This window comes from Nanorana parkeri, unplaced genomic scaffold, assembly GCF_000935625.1.
Source record: "Nanorana parkeri isolate BGI_ZX_2015 unplaced genomic scaffold, ASM93562v1 scaffold297, whole genome shotgun sequence".
Taxonomy (NCBI): domain Eukaryota; kingdom Metazoa; phylum Chordata; class Amphibia; order Anura; family Dicroglossidae; genus Nanorana; species Nanorana parkeri.
In genome coordinates this window covers 1,030,631-1,048,278 of record NW_017306565.1, presented here as the reverse complement: position 1 = coordinate 1,048,278, position 17,648 = coordinate 1,030,631, and the positions used below count along the sequence as shown (strand labels likewise).

General features: G+C 44.7%; 1 long non-coding RNA gene across 1 annotated transcript in view; it reads left to right on the top strand.

Annotated features, from left to right (window-relative positions):
* LOC108788002 overlaps window positions 1-17,648 on the top strand; it is a 261,791-nt gene that overhangs the window by 178,683 nt on the left and 65,460 nt on the right. Inside the window, exon 2 of the long non-coding RNA XR_001941302.1 lies at window positions 11,528-11,613. This is a non-coding gene — a long non-coding RNA (uncharacterized LOC108788002). The remainder of the gene's footprint in view (window positions 1-11,527; window positions 11,614-17,648) is intronic.

Below are 17,648 nucleotides of genomic sequence, written 5' to 3'. Positions count from 1 at the left end.
GGCTTCCTGATTGGCCAGAAAGCTGGCTCAATGCTTGTTCATCACGCCGCCTGGCTTCCCGGGCTAATCAGGAAGCCAGGTAGCGAGTCATTACACGCCGCCTGGCTTCCTTAATGGGACTTCCGGCATCGGTATTCCGTGGGTACCGAAAAAAATATCGGTACTCGATAACGAAAAAATGGTATGGGTGCAGCCCTACTTTTGAAGGTAGACAATCTTGCAGTATTAGATCCAACCCAACTCACCCTCATTTCCATAATTCCATCAAAAGTTCAAGTTCCTCTTCAGAAGGTTGGACTAAAGTTTCAATTAACAGACACTCACACTACAACAACGCTTTGAAATTTTGTTTTGTAGCCTTTTCTTCTGGCTTGTGGGGGTATCTTGGTTTTGAGGTCAGTTAGGGGTGCAGGGCTGATTTGCAGCCATCCTCCCCCAAGTTAACCCTGAGAGAAACTCAAAACAAACTTAATATAACAAAAAAAAAAAAAGTACACATCTACTTTGCTCCTTCCTATCAGCCAGTCCAGCTCCACTTCCTCTACGTGAGCTGCTGCATGTGCCTCCTTTTTGGTTTCAGTGGATCCCAATCAGTGGCGGACCTAATGAACAAAGGGCCCTGGTACAAGATTTTTTTTTGGGCCCCCCCAAAAAAAAACACAAACACAGCGCTCGGCCAGTTGTCACTTTCTCTCCTCCCCGCTGGGACACAGAGCAGCGGGGAGGAAAGAAAGCACAGATGTGCCGCTGTATCAGCTCCCCCCCCCCTTCTGGCCGGTCTTCTGTCTTCACCTGTTTCCTATGTGTTTTCTGTTTGCTGGGTCCTCACTGCCCTCCGAGGACCCGTGATGTGCCTGCAGCGCTGTCTTCAGTGCCTCCTTGTTCCACGGCTCACGTCGCATGACACTCCCAGCACAGAGACTGGGGGCCCGCTGGCTGCTGGTAAACCCACCAATCACATTTTCTCATTTAATGGGGCAATATTTCAAGCAGTAGAAGTGGAAGGTCTTAAAATACCCAAAAGGATCCCAAAAAGTCATATGTTAATATTCTTGAAGGTAGACAGCCTTACAGTATTAGACATGGCCCCGGTAGCAGCTTTCGGGCACAACTATCGGTCTCAGGATAAGTGGGTTAGTGGAGAAGCTCTAAGAGGAGATGACTCTGTCCACAGAGAAGGGATTCTGGACTGGCAAAATGAACTTTGAGAACTGCTGACTAGCAAATACTTTAGGTGAACTTTGTTATTTTGTTCAACTGTTCTTGAAATTTTGCTTAGTACTGTGTTAAAATAATCAGTTGCAAGTAAAACGTTCTGGTGCATGACTGCTGGCTGAAGAGTATTGGTTCAGTCAGCTATTTTTATCATCAGCTGTACACAAAGAAATGTTAAAGCTGAACACCGGCCTTCCCTTCAGTCTTGCACAGTTGTACCGGCTCCTCTCTTGGACTCAAATTGCTTTCTCTGATTTCACTGCACACTGTGAGCTTCTCACAATGTGCATTAGAAACCACAGCAAGTTAGATGGAGCCTGCCTCATTTCCTGGCTGGAGGACACCCAGCATCATCTAGTCTTTCTTTTGCAGCCTGGCTCTCCCTGGCCCGCCCCTGTCATTCATTGGACTTTCAATCATGGAGGCTCAGCATCACATGTGGGCATTACCAAGGGTTGTCTACATGCATAGGCAGTCTGCCTAGGAACTAGGAACGCCCACTCCTCCAGACTGACATCCACCCATTAAGGCACTTTGATATTTCCATAACTGCTGTCAAGATCCAGCCTACTGCTTGTATCAGTACTGAGGCAGGGTGCTGGGATGTCTTCAGGAAGCTATATACAGCACCCTGCCAGCCCCTCCCACCAACCACGATCTGCCAGCATTGGGTGCAAGAACCTGTTTAGACTTTAAAGTATATCTAAACCCAAAAACAAAAATGTGATATTTTGCAGCTTATCAACCCTTAGCTGTAGTGGCTGCATGTGTTTTCTTTTTTTGGTGGAGGGGGGCTTTTTTTCCTTCATGTTCACCTGCTTATCCTGCCAGGAACACACTTCATGTCCTAAAGTGACACTCACTCCATAGACCATAAGATATTCTTTATAGATCGTGCAGAGCGCACCTTTTCTCTCTATAATATAGGGCCATACCTACCTACAGTATATGTCCCCTGAGGCCCTCTTCCAGGCAACTGGAGTTTTACACTTATGAGCTGAATTAATGATTTTAATATTGTGGCTGTGACTTAACATAACCCCATATATATCATTGTCCTCTGTGTTTTCCTGAAGAAATGGATCCTTGTTTCATGAATCGCATTGAGAATCTACTCTCTGTCATTGATTTACACAGCACATTGCATATTGAACTTTAACATTGTTTATAGCAATAACTACGCATGTATAATACTGGGGTATATACAGAGTATGTTGAGGTTGTAGAAAGTACTTGTATGAACAAGCATCAGCCTTATTGTGGCTTTAAATGGATTCATGAATACATTTGTATCCGTCTGAAGATTTACTTTTGGTTAGGTATCAGTTGTACCTATAAAGTCCAATACTTCTCTCTGTCTCTGTACATGACTGTTATCTATATATACTGGGATATTGGTACACCCCCTTGTGGGGATTATATGTAGTGTTGGTGTATAATGAACTTTTGCATGTAGAACTTTGTATTGATAGATGATAGATAGATAGATAGATAGATAGATAGATCCATCTATCTATCTATCTATCTATCTATCTATCTATCTATCGGAATGGGAATGTTTAGATCCACCTATCTATCTATCTATCTATCTATCTATCTATCTATCTATCGGAATGGGAATGTTTAGAATTTCATGTAGGATTGTTTTGCTGTTTGCACCATCTTGTTCAACTTGTGATTCCCATTCCTCTAATTTCTCAACCCTGTGTCATTAAGAAGTGGGGGGAAGGGGGGGCAGCTCCCCAATGAGGACAGAAGTAATACCCCTGCTTTATCCAAAACGAAAAAAACAAGTCTTGCCTGGAGTTGGGCTTTAAATTGAAGCAGACAGAAAGTAAAAGCAACAGTATTAATAAAATAATGAGTTTGTCCTGAATCAGCATCCTCATATCCCCTGCACAGCAGCACTCACACTGGGAGAGGGGTGTGAAGCACAAGGAGCCAATAAAGGCTCCATTGCTTTGTCCATTTCTGTTAATTAAGTTTAAAGAACTTTTCTTAAAGGAGAACTATGGGGTTAGGGCTTTTCCCCATAGTTCTCCTAAGGGTAACGGGAGGACACAAACTAGCATCCTCCCGTCACCCAAAGCTCAGTATACCGCAAGCTACAGCTCGCTGGTATACTGAGACGCCGCAGCCAGAACGGATCCCAACAATTCTGTCTGGATCGACCCAGCTGTACCCACCCCCTCCCTCGTCCGTTCCGCCAGTCAGCGCTGGAGGATCGGACAGGGGAGGGGGGGAATCCATGCAGGGAGCCATGAGTGACAGTCACGGCTCTCTGCACGGATGGTTCGAGAAGTGAGCGAGTGACGCTATGTGTTCACTCACTTCCCGATCTACTGAGCCGACCTGTGACAGTTTCATTGTCACAGGTCGGCTACAACTATGAGGCTGAGTGAAAATCACTCACCTCATAATTCTCCTTTACCCTTTGCAGTGGGGCTACCCCAGCATTGCAAGGGTTAAGTGCTCATTTAGGTCTAGGGTGTAAAATTGAAAAAAGTTATACTCACCCGAAACTAGGAGCCGGTTTGCTGTTAGACCGGTGCCTTTAGCTGCAGCGGAATGTCCCTCGGCATCCCCACGTCCTATATACAGTGTATTGACTGCTGACTCATGGGACCTTAGACCGCTGAAGCGGAGGGGGAGAGAGGCTGGTCTAATGGATGGCTCTGCGGATAGGGTGAGTATAACTTTTTTTATTTTATACCCTAGACTAGGGATGCACCGATACCAGTTCGGATACCAGTGAAGATACTTATCATTTTCAAGAGAACTACCAGGGTTGCAGCTGGGACCGGGCTACGTCGCTCCACCACTGTCCTGAAATCATTAGTCTGTATTGTTTTAGAAAAACTGTCACATGACACTAAGCAAAAATGTATCAGTACTCGTATCTGTAAGGCCTTGGGCAAGTATCAGTACTTGTACTTGTAAAAATGGTATCATACAGTGGCGTAACAATCACCATAGCGACCCAGGCAGTCGCCCGGCCAGATGCCGTGCGGGCCGCCTGGGTCGCTATGGGATCTTCTGCTGCTGGCTTTCACTGGCATCTGAAGACGAACACACCGCTGTTCAGATCATCTGTGCAGCGGCGCGGTCGTCTCCACAGTCAATGAGCTCCATACAAAATTTTGCTATGGGGCCCTGTGATTTCTAGTTATGCCCCAGGTATCATACATTAAAACAGAGATGTACAAATCCCAGGAGCTGCGTGTGCTCCTTACAAATGACAGCTGTCTCCTAATTTTTGAATTTTTCTCTCGTCTAGTCTTGAAGCTGGAAAAGTATCTGTACTGGTACCGAGTACGGTACTTGGTATCGGTGCATCCCTACCCTAGACCAATTGAGCACTTAACCCTTGCAATCCGGAAGTAGCCCCACTGCAGGGGGTTAATTTTTGTTCTACCCGGAGTTCTTCTTTAAAGCCCTGGACCTGTAATGCAAAGGCAAAACTCTCCCGGCTATGAAGAGGTTAACAATTTCGTTCATCCGTCTGATTTTTGGATTCTGCGGAACGTGCTTTTTCTTATATTTTTTTTTCCTTGGATGAAATCAGATGTGGAAAATGTGATACTTCCCCGTACCTGCTGCTTTAGGCAACTTTCTAAAAACAACCAGGACTTAGGGAAGTTAACGCTTCTCTTGGCCGGTAGGAACTGCCGCACCGACCAGCAGTCCGCAGCTCGCAATTTTTAGTTTTTTGGTTTTTTTTTTGTCGGTTTGACTGTTCAGATTAGATGTGAGATGCGCTGACAGATGGTTTCACACTGACCTCTGCCGGAAGGAATGAGCTGAATGACTCTGCTGCCAGAGCTGACTCGTATTCACGCTGTGCAGCCTGGCAAGCGAAGGAGGGAGGGGGTCAGATGTAAGATAAAGAGATGCTGAACTGCAGCATCCCCTCGCCATATTAATAATTGATCGGAATGAAAGGTGATTGTTTGTATATTATGTCAGACCAGTTTGCTGTAACGTGTTCTGTAGAATAATGCAGCGTGCGTTTTTCAGATTTTCACAGCAGAGTTAAAAAAAAAAAAGTTGAGAAAGCGACCGAATCACACTCCTTTTATTAAAGCAACTCCCCCCCCCCCAAAAAAAAAAAATGAAAACAAATAAAACAATAAAGTTAACCTAATACCCAATTGAACATTAAATCAGCTAAATACATTCCAGGGGCATTGAGACAACAGATGCTCAAAGTGTTATAGTTTGTTTCCTTTAAAGAGCAGCCCCAGCCTGAGTAGAAAAGCCTGTCCCCTGCCAGCATGATGCAGAGAAAGAACCACAGGGCTTCATTTATAAGTTTTCTGCCCGGCGTATAGCTGGGTTGATGCCATGTGCAGGGCACACGCGCCACTAAATGGCACCAATGAGTATAGGAATTAAGCCCTTAAAGTAGAACTGAAGCCCAAACTGTTTTTAGTTTTGGATGGGGTAATGGAGGTTTGTAAACTTTTTTTTGCCTTCTGTGTCCTATTGGGGAGATATATCTTCACTTCCTTTCTAATAGCCACAACAGGAAGTCAGAAGAAATCCCTCCAAAGAGAGGGACATTCCTGGTGGTCAGACGGGTCATCAGAACTAGTGCCCCCATTGGAAGATTTCCTAGTCCTGTTCTGGGGCCAACCTAAGATTTGTGATTTTCTTTCACTTTCAGTGACAACGGTTACTTGGACAAGTAGGAGGGGTGAAAAATCCCTAACGGGGCACAGGCAACAATAGAAACCTGACAGGGGTTCTTTTACCTCTCCAGTCTATCCAGAACTAAAAACAGGGCAATGAGGAAGTACATAATATAGGCATCTAAAATAGGTAAGTTTACAAACTTCTAGATGGATCTGGTTATTAGGAGCGGGATAGAAATGCAATATAAAAATACATATTTATTTATAGTTTCTTTACCACAGATACCCTTTAAAGAATAAGTGCACTTACATAGAAAGTGCTCTTATTCTTTCAGCATCCCCCTCCCCTATGCCACTGCTGACATCATAGAGTTCCTCTCCCCCTCCTCAGATTTATACTTACTGAGATCAGGTCCCCCGTGGTTTACATTCCATGCCAAAGTCCTCTCACTGCTGGCCACAACTGTGCAGTAGAGCCCTGTCTATGGGGCTTACCACTTTGCATCTCCCAACTGGAAGCTGCATAGAGGTCTATGGGGGCCCATCAATCTGCATCTCCCAACCGGAAGCCGCATATAGGTCTATGGGGCCCATCACTCTGCACTTTCGACTTTGGCACGGAGAAGCTACTTGATCCTCTAAATGAGGCCTGTTGATGGAATCTCAGCATATATCGAGACGAGGCGATGGTATATTTGAAAATATTAACATTTGTTTTATTCGTGCACGGGAAAACTCAATACAGACAATCAAAAAAGTTCGGAATTGTTCCTCACTCAGTCTCGTAAGAGTCTTCAACTCCCCTCCCCCCTGTCTCTATGATTTATATAGTTCTTTAGTACATCCTGTGTTGAGTCAATTAAGTAATGAGACCAGGAGAACTTCCTTAATTCTGTTTTCCGTGTATTGTCTGCTCAGGAAGCCTGTAACTTTGCAGTTTAAGCTGATCTTGCAGTTTTTGAAAGCTTGGTTTAACTCGAGAAAACACACACGTTAATAATATATAAATTTCAACATATTAATCAGTTCATCAATACAACAAATAATATTCACAGGCCTTAAGATAAAGATTAGTGGGACAGAAGGGCTCCTTAATGGTTGGACTCAATACATAATGTTGGCGCTGTTCGAGCATGTGACATCACAGCAGCTGTCAGACCTCAGGGGAGCTCTATCCTCTTGAAGCTGAAGAGTTATTTTTAAAACAAGTAAAACCTTACAGTCCATCTCAGGGGAAACAAAAAAAAGTAACTCAACCCCTGCAGTGTGGGGATATTGCCCCATTTTAAGGGTAATGTGCTCATTTTTGTTTAGGGGACTGGGGTAAAACAGATATACTCACCTGATCCCTGCTACCCTGGAAGTCAGTTCCCTTTTCAAATCCCCTTTGGCTCCTGCTGGTGTAATGTCCCTCAACGTCCTCACATCTAAGGCAGGTCAGTGAACCATACATGGGGGGTGATGTCTTTAGTGATCCTTAGACCGCCGAAAGCCAAGGGGAAAGGAGGCTTTGCGGACCGGTCTAGCAGCCCCGAGGGAGCCGGCAAGGGATCAGGTAGGTAAAATTGCTTTACTCTGGTCCCCTAGACAAAAACAAGCACTTAACTCTTGCAGTGTGGGGGAAGCCCCAATGCAAGGTAGATTTTTTTTTGTTTGCCCTGAGAGATGGGCTTTAATGTAATGGGAATTTTCTTCATAAATATTCCTGCACAGCTTTAACAAACTGTATTTGCAGAATCTTGTGTAGAATCCCCACAGTGACCGCTTCTCTTGAAGCGTATAGCAGCTGCCATTGACTGAGCAGTTTGGCTGCTTTGCGAATCCAGGAAATGTTTGGCTGGCGAACGCACACAACAGTCCCTTCCCTTCTTTTCTTATGGGCTGCTCTTTGACTTCCGATTGGCTCTGAGGTCCCCTCTGCACACAATGCAAGGCCGGCTGAGCCCACTAACGCAGGATGCCTTTCACAATAACCGCTTGTATACCGAGCCTTGTGGCAAATCGACTGAGTGCTGATCAAATGCCCCCCGCTGAAAGCGTGGCGCGGCTCGCAAGTTCCCTTCTGTTATGAGACAACCGATTCACAGCACCCTCTCCCTTCATCCTTTGTTCCCACACTTTCTCCTAACGCGCCCGCTTCAAAGCCTCACCGTCTGCCAGTGCAAGGTTTGAAGACTTTCCCTTCACAAATAAAAAAAAAAGAAAATATAAAAAAAAGGAGAATGTTTGGCTTTCTTAAGAGCTGCGTTCGGGGCGCACAATGTGAATGCTCCGGTGGTGGTGGTGGTGGGGGGGGCAACCAAACGTTTGTACAGAACGAAGATGCACAATGTTCCAAGGAAAGCAATTAAGGGCATCGTGGCCTATTTAAATGGACTCACAACTGATACACAGCTTAAATTAGAAAGATCAGGACACAATTCTGTGTTTTTCCAGCATGGATGCTATCATCCTTGAAGGATAACTCCACTTTTACAGCAAAACTGACTTTCTAGGATAGGAAAAATGTCTTTTTACAGTTGCAAGACTGACACCACTGTGTAAGATATGGAATTACATAATGTGTTTTGAAAACTACAGGGGACCCTGTGACCAACCAGAGATCATGGGGCTCGGTGGGTGACAAATTAGGATCCACAGAGGACCTAGTGACCAAACAGAGGTCACAGGGCACTGTGGATGACAAATTAGGATTCATAGAAGACTTGGTGACCATACAGAGGTCATGGGACTGGGTGGGTAACAAATTAGGGTCCACAGAGGACTTTGTGACCGTAGAGAGGTCATGGTGCAAGGTGGGTGACAAATTAGAATTCACAGAGGACCTGGTGACCATACAGAGGTCATGGGGCTCGGTGGGTGACAAATTAGGATTCACAGAGGACCTGATGACCATACAGGGGACATGGGGCTCGGTGGGTAACAAATTAGGATTCACAGAGGACCTGGTGACCATTAAGAAGGTCATGGGGCTCGGTGGTTGACAAATTAGAACTCACAGAGAACCTGGTGACCAAACATAGGTCATGGAGCTCAGTTGGATGACAAATTAGGATTTACAGACAACCTGGTGACCATACAGAGGTCATGGGGCTTGATAGGTGACAAATTAGGATTCACAGAGGACCTGGATACAGAGGTCATGGGGCTTGGAAGGTGACAAATTAGGATTCACAGAGGACCTGGATACAGAGGTCATGGGGCTTGGAAGGTGACAAATTAGGATTCACAGAGGACCTGCTGACCATACAGAGGTCATGGGGCTCGGTGGGTAACAATACCCTTAGGGTCTTATTTAATGCATGCATTGCAGCGTGCTAAAACACGTGTCCACCTTCCCCTTAATAAGAATGGGTCCTGTTCCCATCCCAGGTCTGCAGTACATTATGAAAATTATGCCACGTCCATATTTTTCTGCATTTTATGAAACTGGGAAGCCCAGTGGCAACAAATCAATACACAAATCACATTTATATAACATATAATATGTGCAACGGGTATTAATAAACTTTGGCCAATGTCTGTTAACCCTGTCACAGGGGTAGGCAACTTCACCCTCCAGCTGTTGTGGAACTACATGATGGGATTTTTAGTTTCACCATAGTTAGGGGGCCATGGTTGCCTCAAAACACATATAACAAGCATTTTGATGCATTTGCAACAGGTATGAACACGTTTTGGTGAATGGCTGTTACTCTTATATCAGGGGTAGGCAACCTCAGCACTCCAGCTGTTGTGGAACTACAAGTTCCATGATGCATTGCAAGACTCTGACAGACACAGGAGGCAGAGACATTAAGGGAATTGTAGTTTCACCACAGCTGGAGTGCCAAGGTTGCCTACCCCTGCTCTGCCCCTGCAGCCTTAAAGCTGCTTCTTCAGGGGAAGGCAAGGAGAAATCTAAAATGGAAGAAGTGTATAGTAAAGTAATGTGTCATTTAATTCCCACAATACAATGCAATGGCCAATAATATAAAAGTAAACATATGCACATACTTTGTACGTCTATTCTGTGTTTTAGTGCATTTAGAAGTAAATAGAGATAAATGGCAAAATGTAAAATGCGGTTTCATGCATTTTGATTTGCTGGCAACAGGTATTAAAAAGTCATGGTCAATGGCTGTTAAAATTGTCCACTACAAATGCTAATAGGAAAAACAAGTGTCAACATGTGTCAATAATGTATATCAATGCTTGTGTTTGTTGTAAGTTGACGAATTCCAACACCCCTAATGCTACAAAGAAAAAAAACAAACAAAAAACTCACCTCTACGCACATGCATAAGTCTATATGGGCCCCAACAATGGTTAATTTGCTATCATGTCTATGGAATTATCACACTGCTATTATGTTGTATTGCTGTTATAGTACTCTTTTTATAATGCTATTGTTATTACTGTTAATATACACCGATCAGCCATAACATTATGACCACCAGCCTAATATTGAATAAGTCCCCCTTTTGCCACCAAAACAGCCCTGATCCATCAAGGCATGGACTCCACTAGACCTCTGAAGGTATGCTGTGGTGTCCGGCACCAAGCCGTCAGTAGCAGATATTTTAAGCCCCGTAAGTTGTGAGGTGAGGCCTCCATGGATCGGACTTGTTTCTCCAGCACATCTCACAGATGCTCGCTGGCTGAAAGAGGCCGCTGCCTTCAGGGAATACCATTTCCATGAAGGGGTGTACTTGGTCAGCAATGTTTAGGTCAGTGGTACATGTCAAAGTAACATCCACATGAATGGCAAGACCCAAAGGTTCCCAGCAGAACATTGCCGAAAACCATCACACTGCCTCCGCCAGCTTGTCTTCTTCAAAAAGCGCATCCTAGTGCCATCTCTTCCCCAGGTAAGCAACACCCATGTACCCAGCCATCCATATGATGTAAAAGAAAATGTGCTTCATCAGACCTGGCCACCTTCTTCCATTGTTCTGTGGTCCAGTTCTGATGCACATGTGCCCATTGTACACGCTTCTGATGGTGGATACATGTCAGCATGGGCACCCTGACTGGTCTGTGGCAATGCAGCTCCTTACACAACAAACTGCAATGCTCTGTGTGTTCAGACTTCTTTTTATGAGAACCAGCATGAACTTTTTCAGCAATTTGAGCTATAGTAGCTCGTCTATTGTATCAGTCTATACAGCCCAGCCTTTGCTCCCCACATCCATCAATGAACCCTGGCTACCCATGACCCTAATGCGGGTTCACTGGCTTTCCTCCCTTTTGTACCACTTTTGGTAGGTCCGACCACTGCAGGCCGGGAACATCCCACAAGGGCTGCAAGTTTGCAGTTGCTCTGACCTAGTCATATAGTCATCACAATTTGGTCCTGGTCAAAGTCACTAGATGTAAAAGAAAACTTGATTAAAATCAGACCAACACACCAACTTCAAGGACAAAATGTTCACTTGCTGCCTAATATATCCCCACCACTTCCAGGTGCCATTGTAATATAGCCCCCCACTTCCAGGTGACATTGTAATATATCCCCCCCACTTCCAGGTGCCATTGTAATGAGATACTCAATGTTATTAACTTCTCTGTGGTCAGAATGTTATGGCTGATCGGTATATATATATAAAGCATCCTCAATTGAGCTTATTTTCTTATATTATATCTAGCCGCCTCTCACCCTGGTTTAAGCCCCGCCTTCTTTTACTCTTTTTTTCCAGGTCCTCGGAGAGTACATTGTGTCTGGGATTCCGTTAGTCAAAGAAAAAAGCGCGAACAGGTTGAAGCTGTTCATTTAAATGCAGAGGTACAAAGCATGACTTTTTGTTGAAATAATTGTCTCATGCCCTTAGACAATTACCATCCATGCTAATTAGGAAAAGATTAATTAATCGAGCTTAGCAAGAGCTAAAAGTAACATCTGTTACCTCGGAACTTATCTTCTTTTTTTTTAAGCATAAAAGGTTAGCCGTGTTCTGGAATAAAATGGAGACTGTATTAGATTTATACGTACGGAGTAAGCTGTGTTTCACTTAGACTAGAGAGCTGTGTAAGACTAGGAGGCATGCTGGGAAAGTTAGCTCCCCAGCAGGGCTGTAAATACAGATCTTTATAAATGTTAATATTCGCGCTTGTGAATGTCCCCCCTTTTAATTTTTAAATAACTGACAGCTGCAGTGAAAGACCGAAAAAGCCAAAAGCAATGTGGCCTTATTGTGAAACAATTTAATATAACCCATAAATCTCCAAATAGACAATAAAACAACCCAAAACACATCTACGTATGTATACCACCGTATATCAAGCGTACACATGAAATACAATAAGTATGGTGCAAAAAGTATTGAACAATGTGAAATAATCTGTGACTCATTAATATTCAAAGATATGCAAATCAGCATAAATCATCAATCAATGTGAATAATGTGTACATAAATTAATATTGAGGATAATCAATAATAAATATAAAAAAACTAAAGTCCATATAAAATATATATAAAGCACAAAACTTCATCCGATCCTCACAGGACAAAGTGTGTTCATATAATCCCACTCTGAAGAAACAGCAATGCACCCCACTCACCAGAATCAAATACAGACATTCCTCGGTTACCGACTTACCTGCTTTGCGACCACTCGCACTTACGACGGACCGCCGATCGACCTCCGACCTTGCGCGTCAGCTTCAGTGGGACGTGTCGCCGGCGGAAGTGATGTCCTCCGATCTTCACTGCGGGTCCCGGTAAGTATTTTCATTGCCCGATGTACAGTACACTGTTCAGTACTGTGCATCTGCAACGCTATACAGTACTAATGCAGTACAGTACTGTATAGAGTTCCTCACTTAACGACCAATTCGTTTAACGACCTGGTCGTAGGTACGGAACTTAGTCGTTAAGTGAGGAATACCTGTAGTCAAATCGCAGTGATTACAGGACGCTACTTTCCCCAATAAAGTAATGGCTTCAAGGAGACCTTCTTTCTCTTTTCTCAACAAGTGCATTCAATGCCTCACACTGATTGAAAGAAACTGTGTATCCTCTCCCACCGCAAACTCTTTCTTTCCCCACTCCAGTGGTGTATTTTGGTTTTGTGCTGCCCTAGGCAAGACTAAACTCGGGCATCCCCCCTCAATCTAAATTTTGTTTAGGACATTATGCGCAACCTGTCAGTCACTGCATACAGTGCACACGGGGTCTCAGGTGGGCTGTGCATGGTCTATGGTGGGCTGTACGGGGTCTCAGGAGAGCTGTGCAGAATCTATAGTGGGCTGTGCATAGTCCCTTTCCCTGCATACATGTGCTGCTCCTCTCCACCTGCAGCTGAAAGTGCCATCAGTACCAACAGGATACATTGCAGTCTCCAGCCTGCTTCTGGGACAGCACATCATCAGATCACATGCTATGGCCAGCCCCAAGCCTCCCGCTGCTTCTCCTCCCTCTCCTGTACGAAGCAGCTCTCGAATTAGGCAGCCGTTGCTGCCTGATTCTGTGCCGCCCAGCCTGGGCCCACAGGGCAAGTGCCCATTATGCCCAAAGGCAAGTCTGTCCCTGTCCGCCTCATTGGTTTGGGGTGGCATTTTCTGCCGCCCCCCTTTTGGTGCCGCCCTAGGCAAATGCCTAGTTTGCCTTCTGGTAGATACACCCCTGCCCCACTCGCCACCTTGAATGAATCAATAAACGGTCTCCTCCTCACTTCTCATACAAATGGATTGTAGCCGGGATTTTAGCTCACCGATAAAGCAACAAATATACCGAACATAGCATAAAATTTTTAAAAATGTATTTTGCGCAAAAAACAATAAAAACTTACATAAATGAAAAGTGGATAGAACTAGGGCTGCAACAACTAATCGACATAATCGATTATAATCGATTATGGAAAAAGTTGTCAACTTTTTCAATAATCGATTAATCGGCTTCCGATCAGTTGGCCCTGTTCACAGCTCCACACGCTGTGCGCCGCACCTCCTCCCCACCTCACGCTCACCGCTGCCAGACCCGCTCGCATCCACGCTCCACACGCCGCACCTCCTCCCCGCCTCACACTTCCTGCCCATCCACGATAGCCAAGGCACGCGGGGAGATGTAGTAAGGAGGAGCAGGGGTGGGGGGATGACAGCAGCTGATAGACAGGTCCAATCTCAGAAGCAAGTTGCTGGAAGACTGGTCAGGTAAGCCTGCACTTTCCCACACATGGGGCTCTATAATGTATTGCTGGGATTTGTATTTCTCTATAGCTGATGGTACATTGTACTGTATATTATACATAGGAATACAAATACCAGCAATGCATTATACACTGTATGTATAATGTATTGCTGGGATTTGTTGTACTCCTCTATAGCTGGTGATATTCTGCATTGCGCTGTATAGAGGACTACAAGTCCCAGCAATAATACATTATACAGCGCAATGCGGAATACCACCAGCTATAGAGGACTACAACAAATCCCAGCAATAGTACATTATAAAGTGGTACAATGCTGAATACCACCAGCTATAGAGGACTACAAAACCCAGCAATAGTACATTATACAGCGCAATGCAGAATGCCTCCAGCTATTGTGTACTATTGCTGGGATTTGTTGTATTCCTCTATAGCTGGCGGTGTTCTGCATTGTGCTGTATAATGTGCTTTTGCTGGGTTTTGTAGTCCTCTATAGCCGGTGCCATTCTGCATTCATTGCTGTATAATTTTACACTTTCCATTTCACTATATTGCACACCACACTATCTTTTTTTTCTTTTTTACTTCCACCGCTCCAAGCCTGCTCCTGTGATGGACTACAACCTCAATACAAACTAGTAGTCCATCACTGGAGCCATTTTTTAAACTTTATTTTATTGTTTATCCGATTAACCGATTAATCGAACTTAATAATCGGCTAACTAATCGATTTTGAAAATAATCGTTAGCTGCAGCTCTAGCTAGAACATGTAACCCAAAGGGGTATATCTCACAATGTTCAGCAGGCGATAATGGTCCTAACGCAGCTCCACTATGGAATGAACAGGATAGCAGCAACGTACACGCTTGTCCCCACGTTGTTCAATATTTTTTGCACCATACTTATTGTATTTCATGTGTACGCTTGATATACGGTGGGGGAGCATGTATACACACATAGATATGGTGGTTTTTTTTTGGTTGTTTTATTGTCTATTTGGAAATGTATGGGTTATATTCAATTGTTTCACAATAAGGGGAGATAGCGCGGAGTAAATACAGATCACAGGGCCCAATAGCAAAAATGTGATGGGGGCCCCCCTGATGAACTCTCCCTGAGCTGTGAGTAACAATGCTAAGATGCCAAAGATTCTTCTTGTGCATCTGAAGTCGTCTCTACACTGTAGACTTTACAGAGGATTCGAGTTGTTGTCAACTGCAAACACTCCAACCCTGAATGATATATTACTGGATTATCTTCACATGTTTAAAGGAGAACTATGAGGTGAGTGCTTTTCACTCACCTCATAGTTCTAGCCGACCTGTGACAATGAGACAGTCACAGGTCGGCTCAGTAGATCGGGAGGTGAGCGAACACATACCGGCTGGATTCCCCCCTCCCCGCTCCGATCCGCCAGCGCTGACTGGCGGAACGGACGGGGGAGGGGGCGGGTACAGCTGGCTCTGCCTCTAGATAGACAGAGCCAGCTGTCAGTTACGCAGCTGGGCGGATCCAGTCACAATTGTCGGGATCCGCTTCAGCTGCGGCGTCTCAGTATACCGCGATCTACAGCTCGTGGTATACTGAGCCTAGGGTGACGGGAGGACGCTAGTTTGTGTCCTCCCGTTACCCTAAGGAGAACTATGGGGAAAAGACTTAACCCCATAGTTCTCCTTTAATTTCCCTCAACAACCTAATGGGGCCCCCTTCCAGGCCCAGTCTCCATAGCAGCCGCCTGAGCTGTTATGGCTGTAGTTATGCCACTGTTCCCCAGCATCTTAGTGGAGTGAGCCAATCAACGCCAAGCTTGTGCAAGTTTTAAAATGCTCAGTCTTGCGCTATTATACCCGACAGGCTCAATTGTTAAATATTTATATATTTTTTATATTTTCCCTTTTTTTGTTTTTGTTTTGCCGCCTTCCCAGTTGCCTGAACTCATCCTGCAGTTGCTTGCATGTCTCGTATTAGGCTGCGTTCACACCTGACCGTTTTGTAGGGCGTTCTACGCTCGACGAACGCTCTACAAACCGGTCAAAAAATAAATTGCATTGTAGTCAATGCCCTCGTTCCCACCTCGCCATATTTCCGCCCGTCCCTAACGTCCTACAAAACGGCCCACGCCTGAAAAGGTCCCGGGACTACTTTGGGCCGTTTTGTAGGACGTTTTCCATTTGGATACTGCCAAGTAGCCTTTGGAATCGCGCGACGGTCGCACAACTTTTTTACCGTGAATCGCAGTAAAAAAAAAAACGTGTGACGGTCGCGCGACAGACGCGCATATTACAATACGCCTAGGTGTGAATGGGGCCTAAGAAACCTGTACTTGGCCCGGTTTGGAATGTTAGCTCCCTAGCATTTTAGTGGAGATAGCCAATCAGGGCTAAGCTTGAGCAAGAATTAAAATGCTCATTCTTCAATTATTATGACTTTGCGGCTTACTCGTTAAATATTTTTCTATTTTAATAAAAGTATGCTGCCAGAACTCATAATATAAGCTGTCTTCCAGCTACTGATTGTGCACAACAGTATAAAAAAAATAGTTGCTTGCATACCTCCTATAGGGAACCTGTACTTGGGAAAAGTAACAGATTCTCTTAACAATCAGCCTGCCCTGGCCACTTAAACCTATCTTCTATTGGTGGAACCTTGTTTGTGAACTTTCATATATGGGGGAGCATGTAACTTCCCTTTCTTCCATAATGCAGCCAATTGCCTGTCCCAAAAGTCTTCATTTGGGGTGCAAAGGGAGCGTCCTTAGCTAACCCAGGAAGCTGGGACATGAGTCATAACAAGCAGCCCGGCTTCCTGATTGGTTAGGAAGACAGGCTGCTTACCAACAAGTGCAGCTGGCTTCCTGCCAATCAGGAAGCCGGATGGCACGTCATGGCCCGCCTCCCGGCTCCTGTTTGGAAAGGAAGCCAGCTCCATTCTTCCTCGGCACGTGCGGTCAAAGGGAGATCTCCCTCTGACCGGAAGTTCAGGTATACAAGTACTCACCCATATACTCCGATACCAATACTAGTATCAGTATCAGTGCATCCCTAGTTCTAACTCTTCCCCGCTCCACAAGTGCGAACAAGTGCTTTTGTTGCTCTTTATCTCCATCAGAGGGATATTCCATGTGTCTTTGTTGCATGTTGTCTCCAGGACTAGAAGTGGGGGGGGGATATCCACAATGAAGACATCACTAAAAACCTGACAGAGGTAACAACCTACTAAAAAAGGCTAAAAAAAGTGTTTTGATTGGATGGCGCATGAGTATCCATTACTCTACATTCAGAGAGCCATGCAAATGCATAGGATAGCACGTGGCCCATAGCAACCACGTCACCATCACGTTTCCAGCCTACAGCAGATAACAGACGCCAGCACCTTATGCAATAAAGTGATCCATTATAGATGTGATATGAGATATAAGTTGGAAAACAAAGACTAATTACGGTCTAATTATCTCCCAGACACGGATGGTAGGCTATATGGTTTCTCACAATGTATATCATTATCCCTCTCTAGTGGAATGAGGATTGGAATATTATATTTAGGGCTATGATGACTTGGTAATAGCTGTATAGTGAAGGAGGATACACATCAGCAGGAAAATTAATTAATTGGATTAGCACAGCAGACGCCCGATAGGTTTAATCTACTTTTATTTTGCCTTCCTTGGTTCC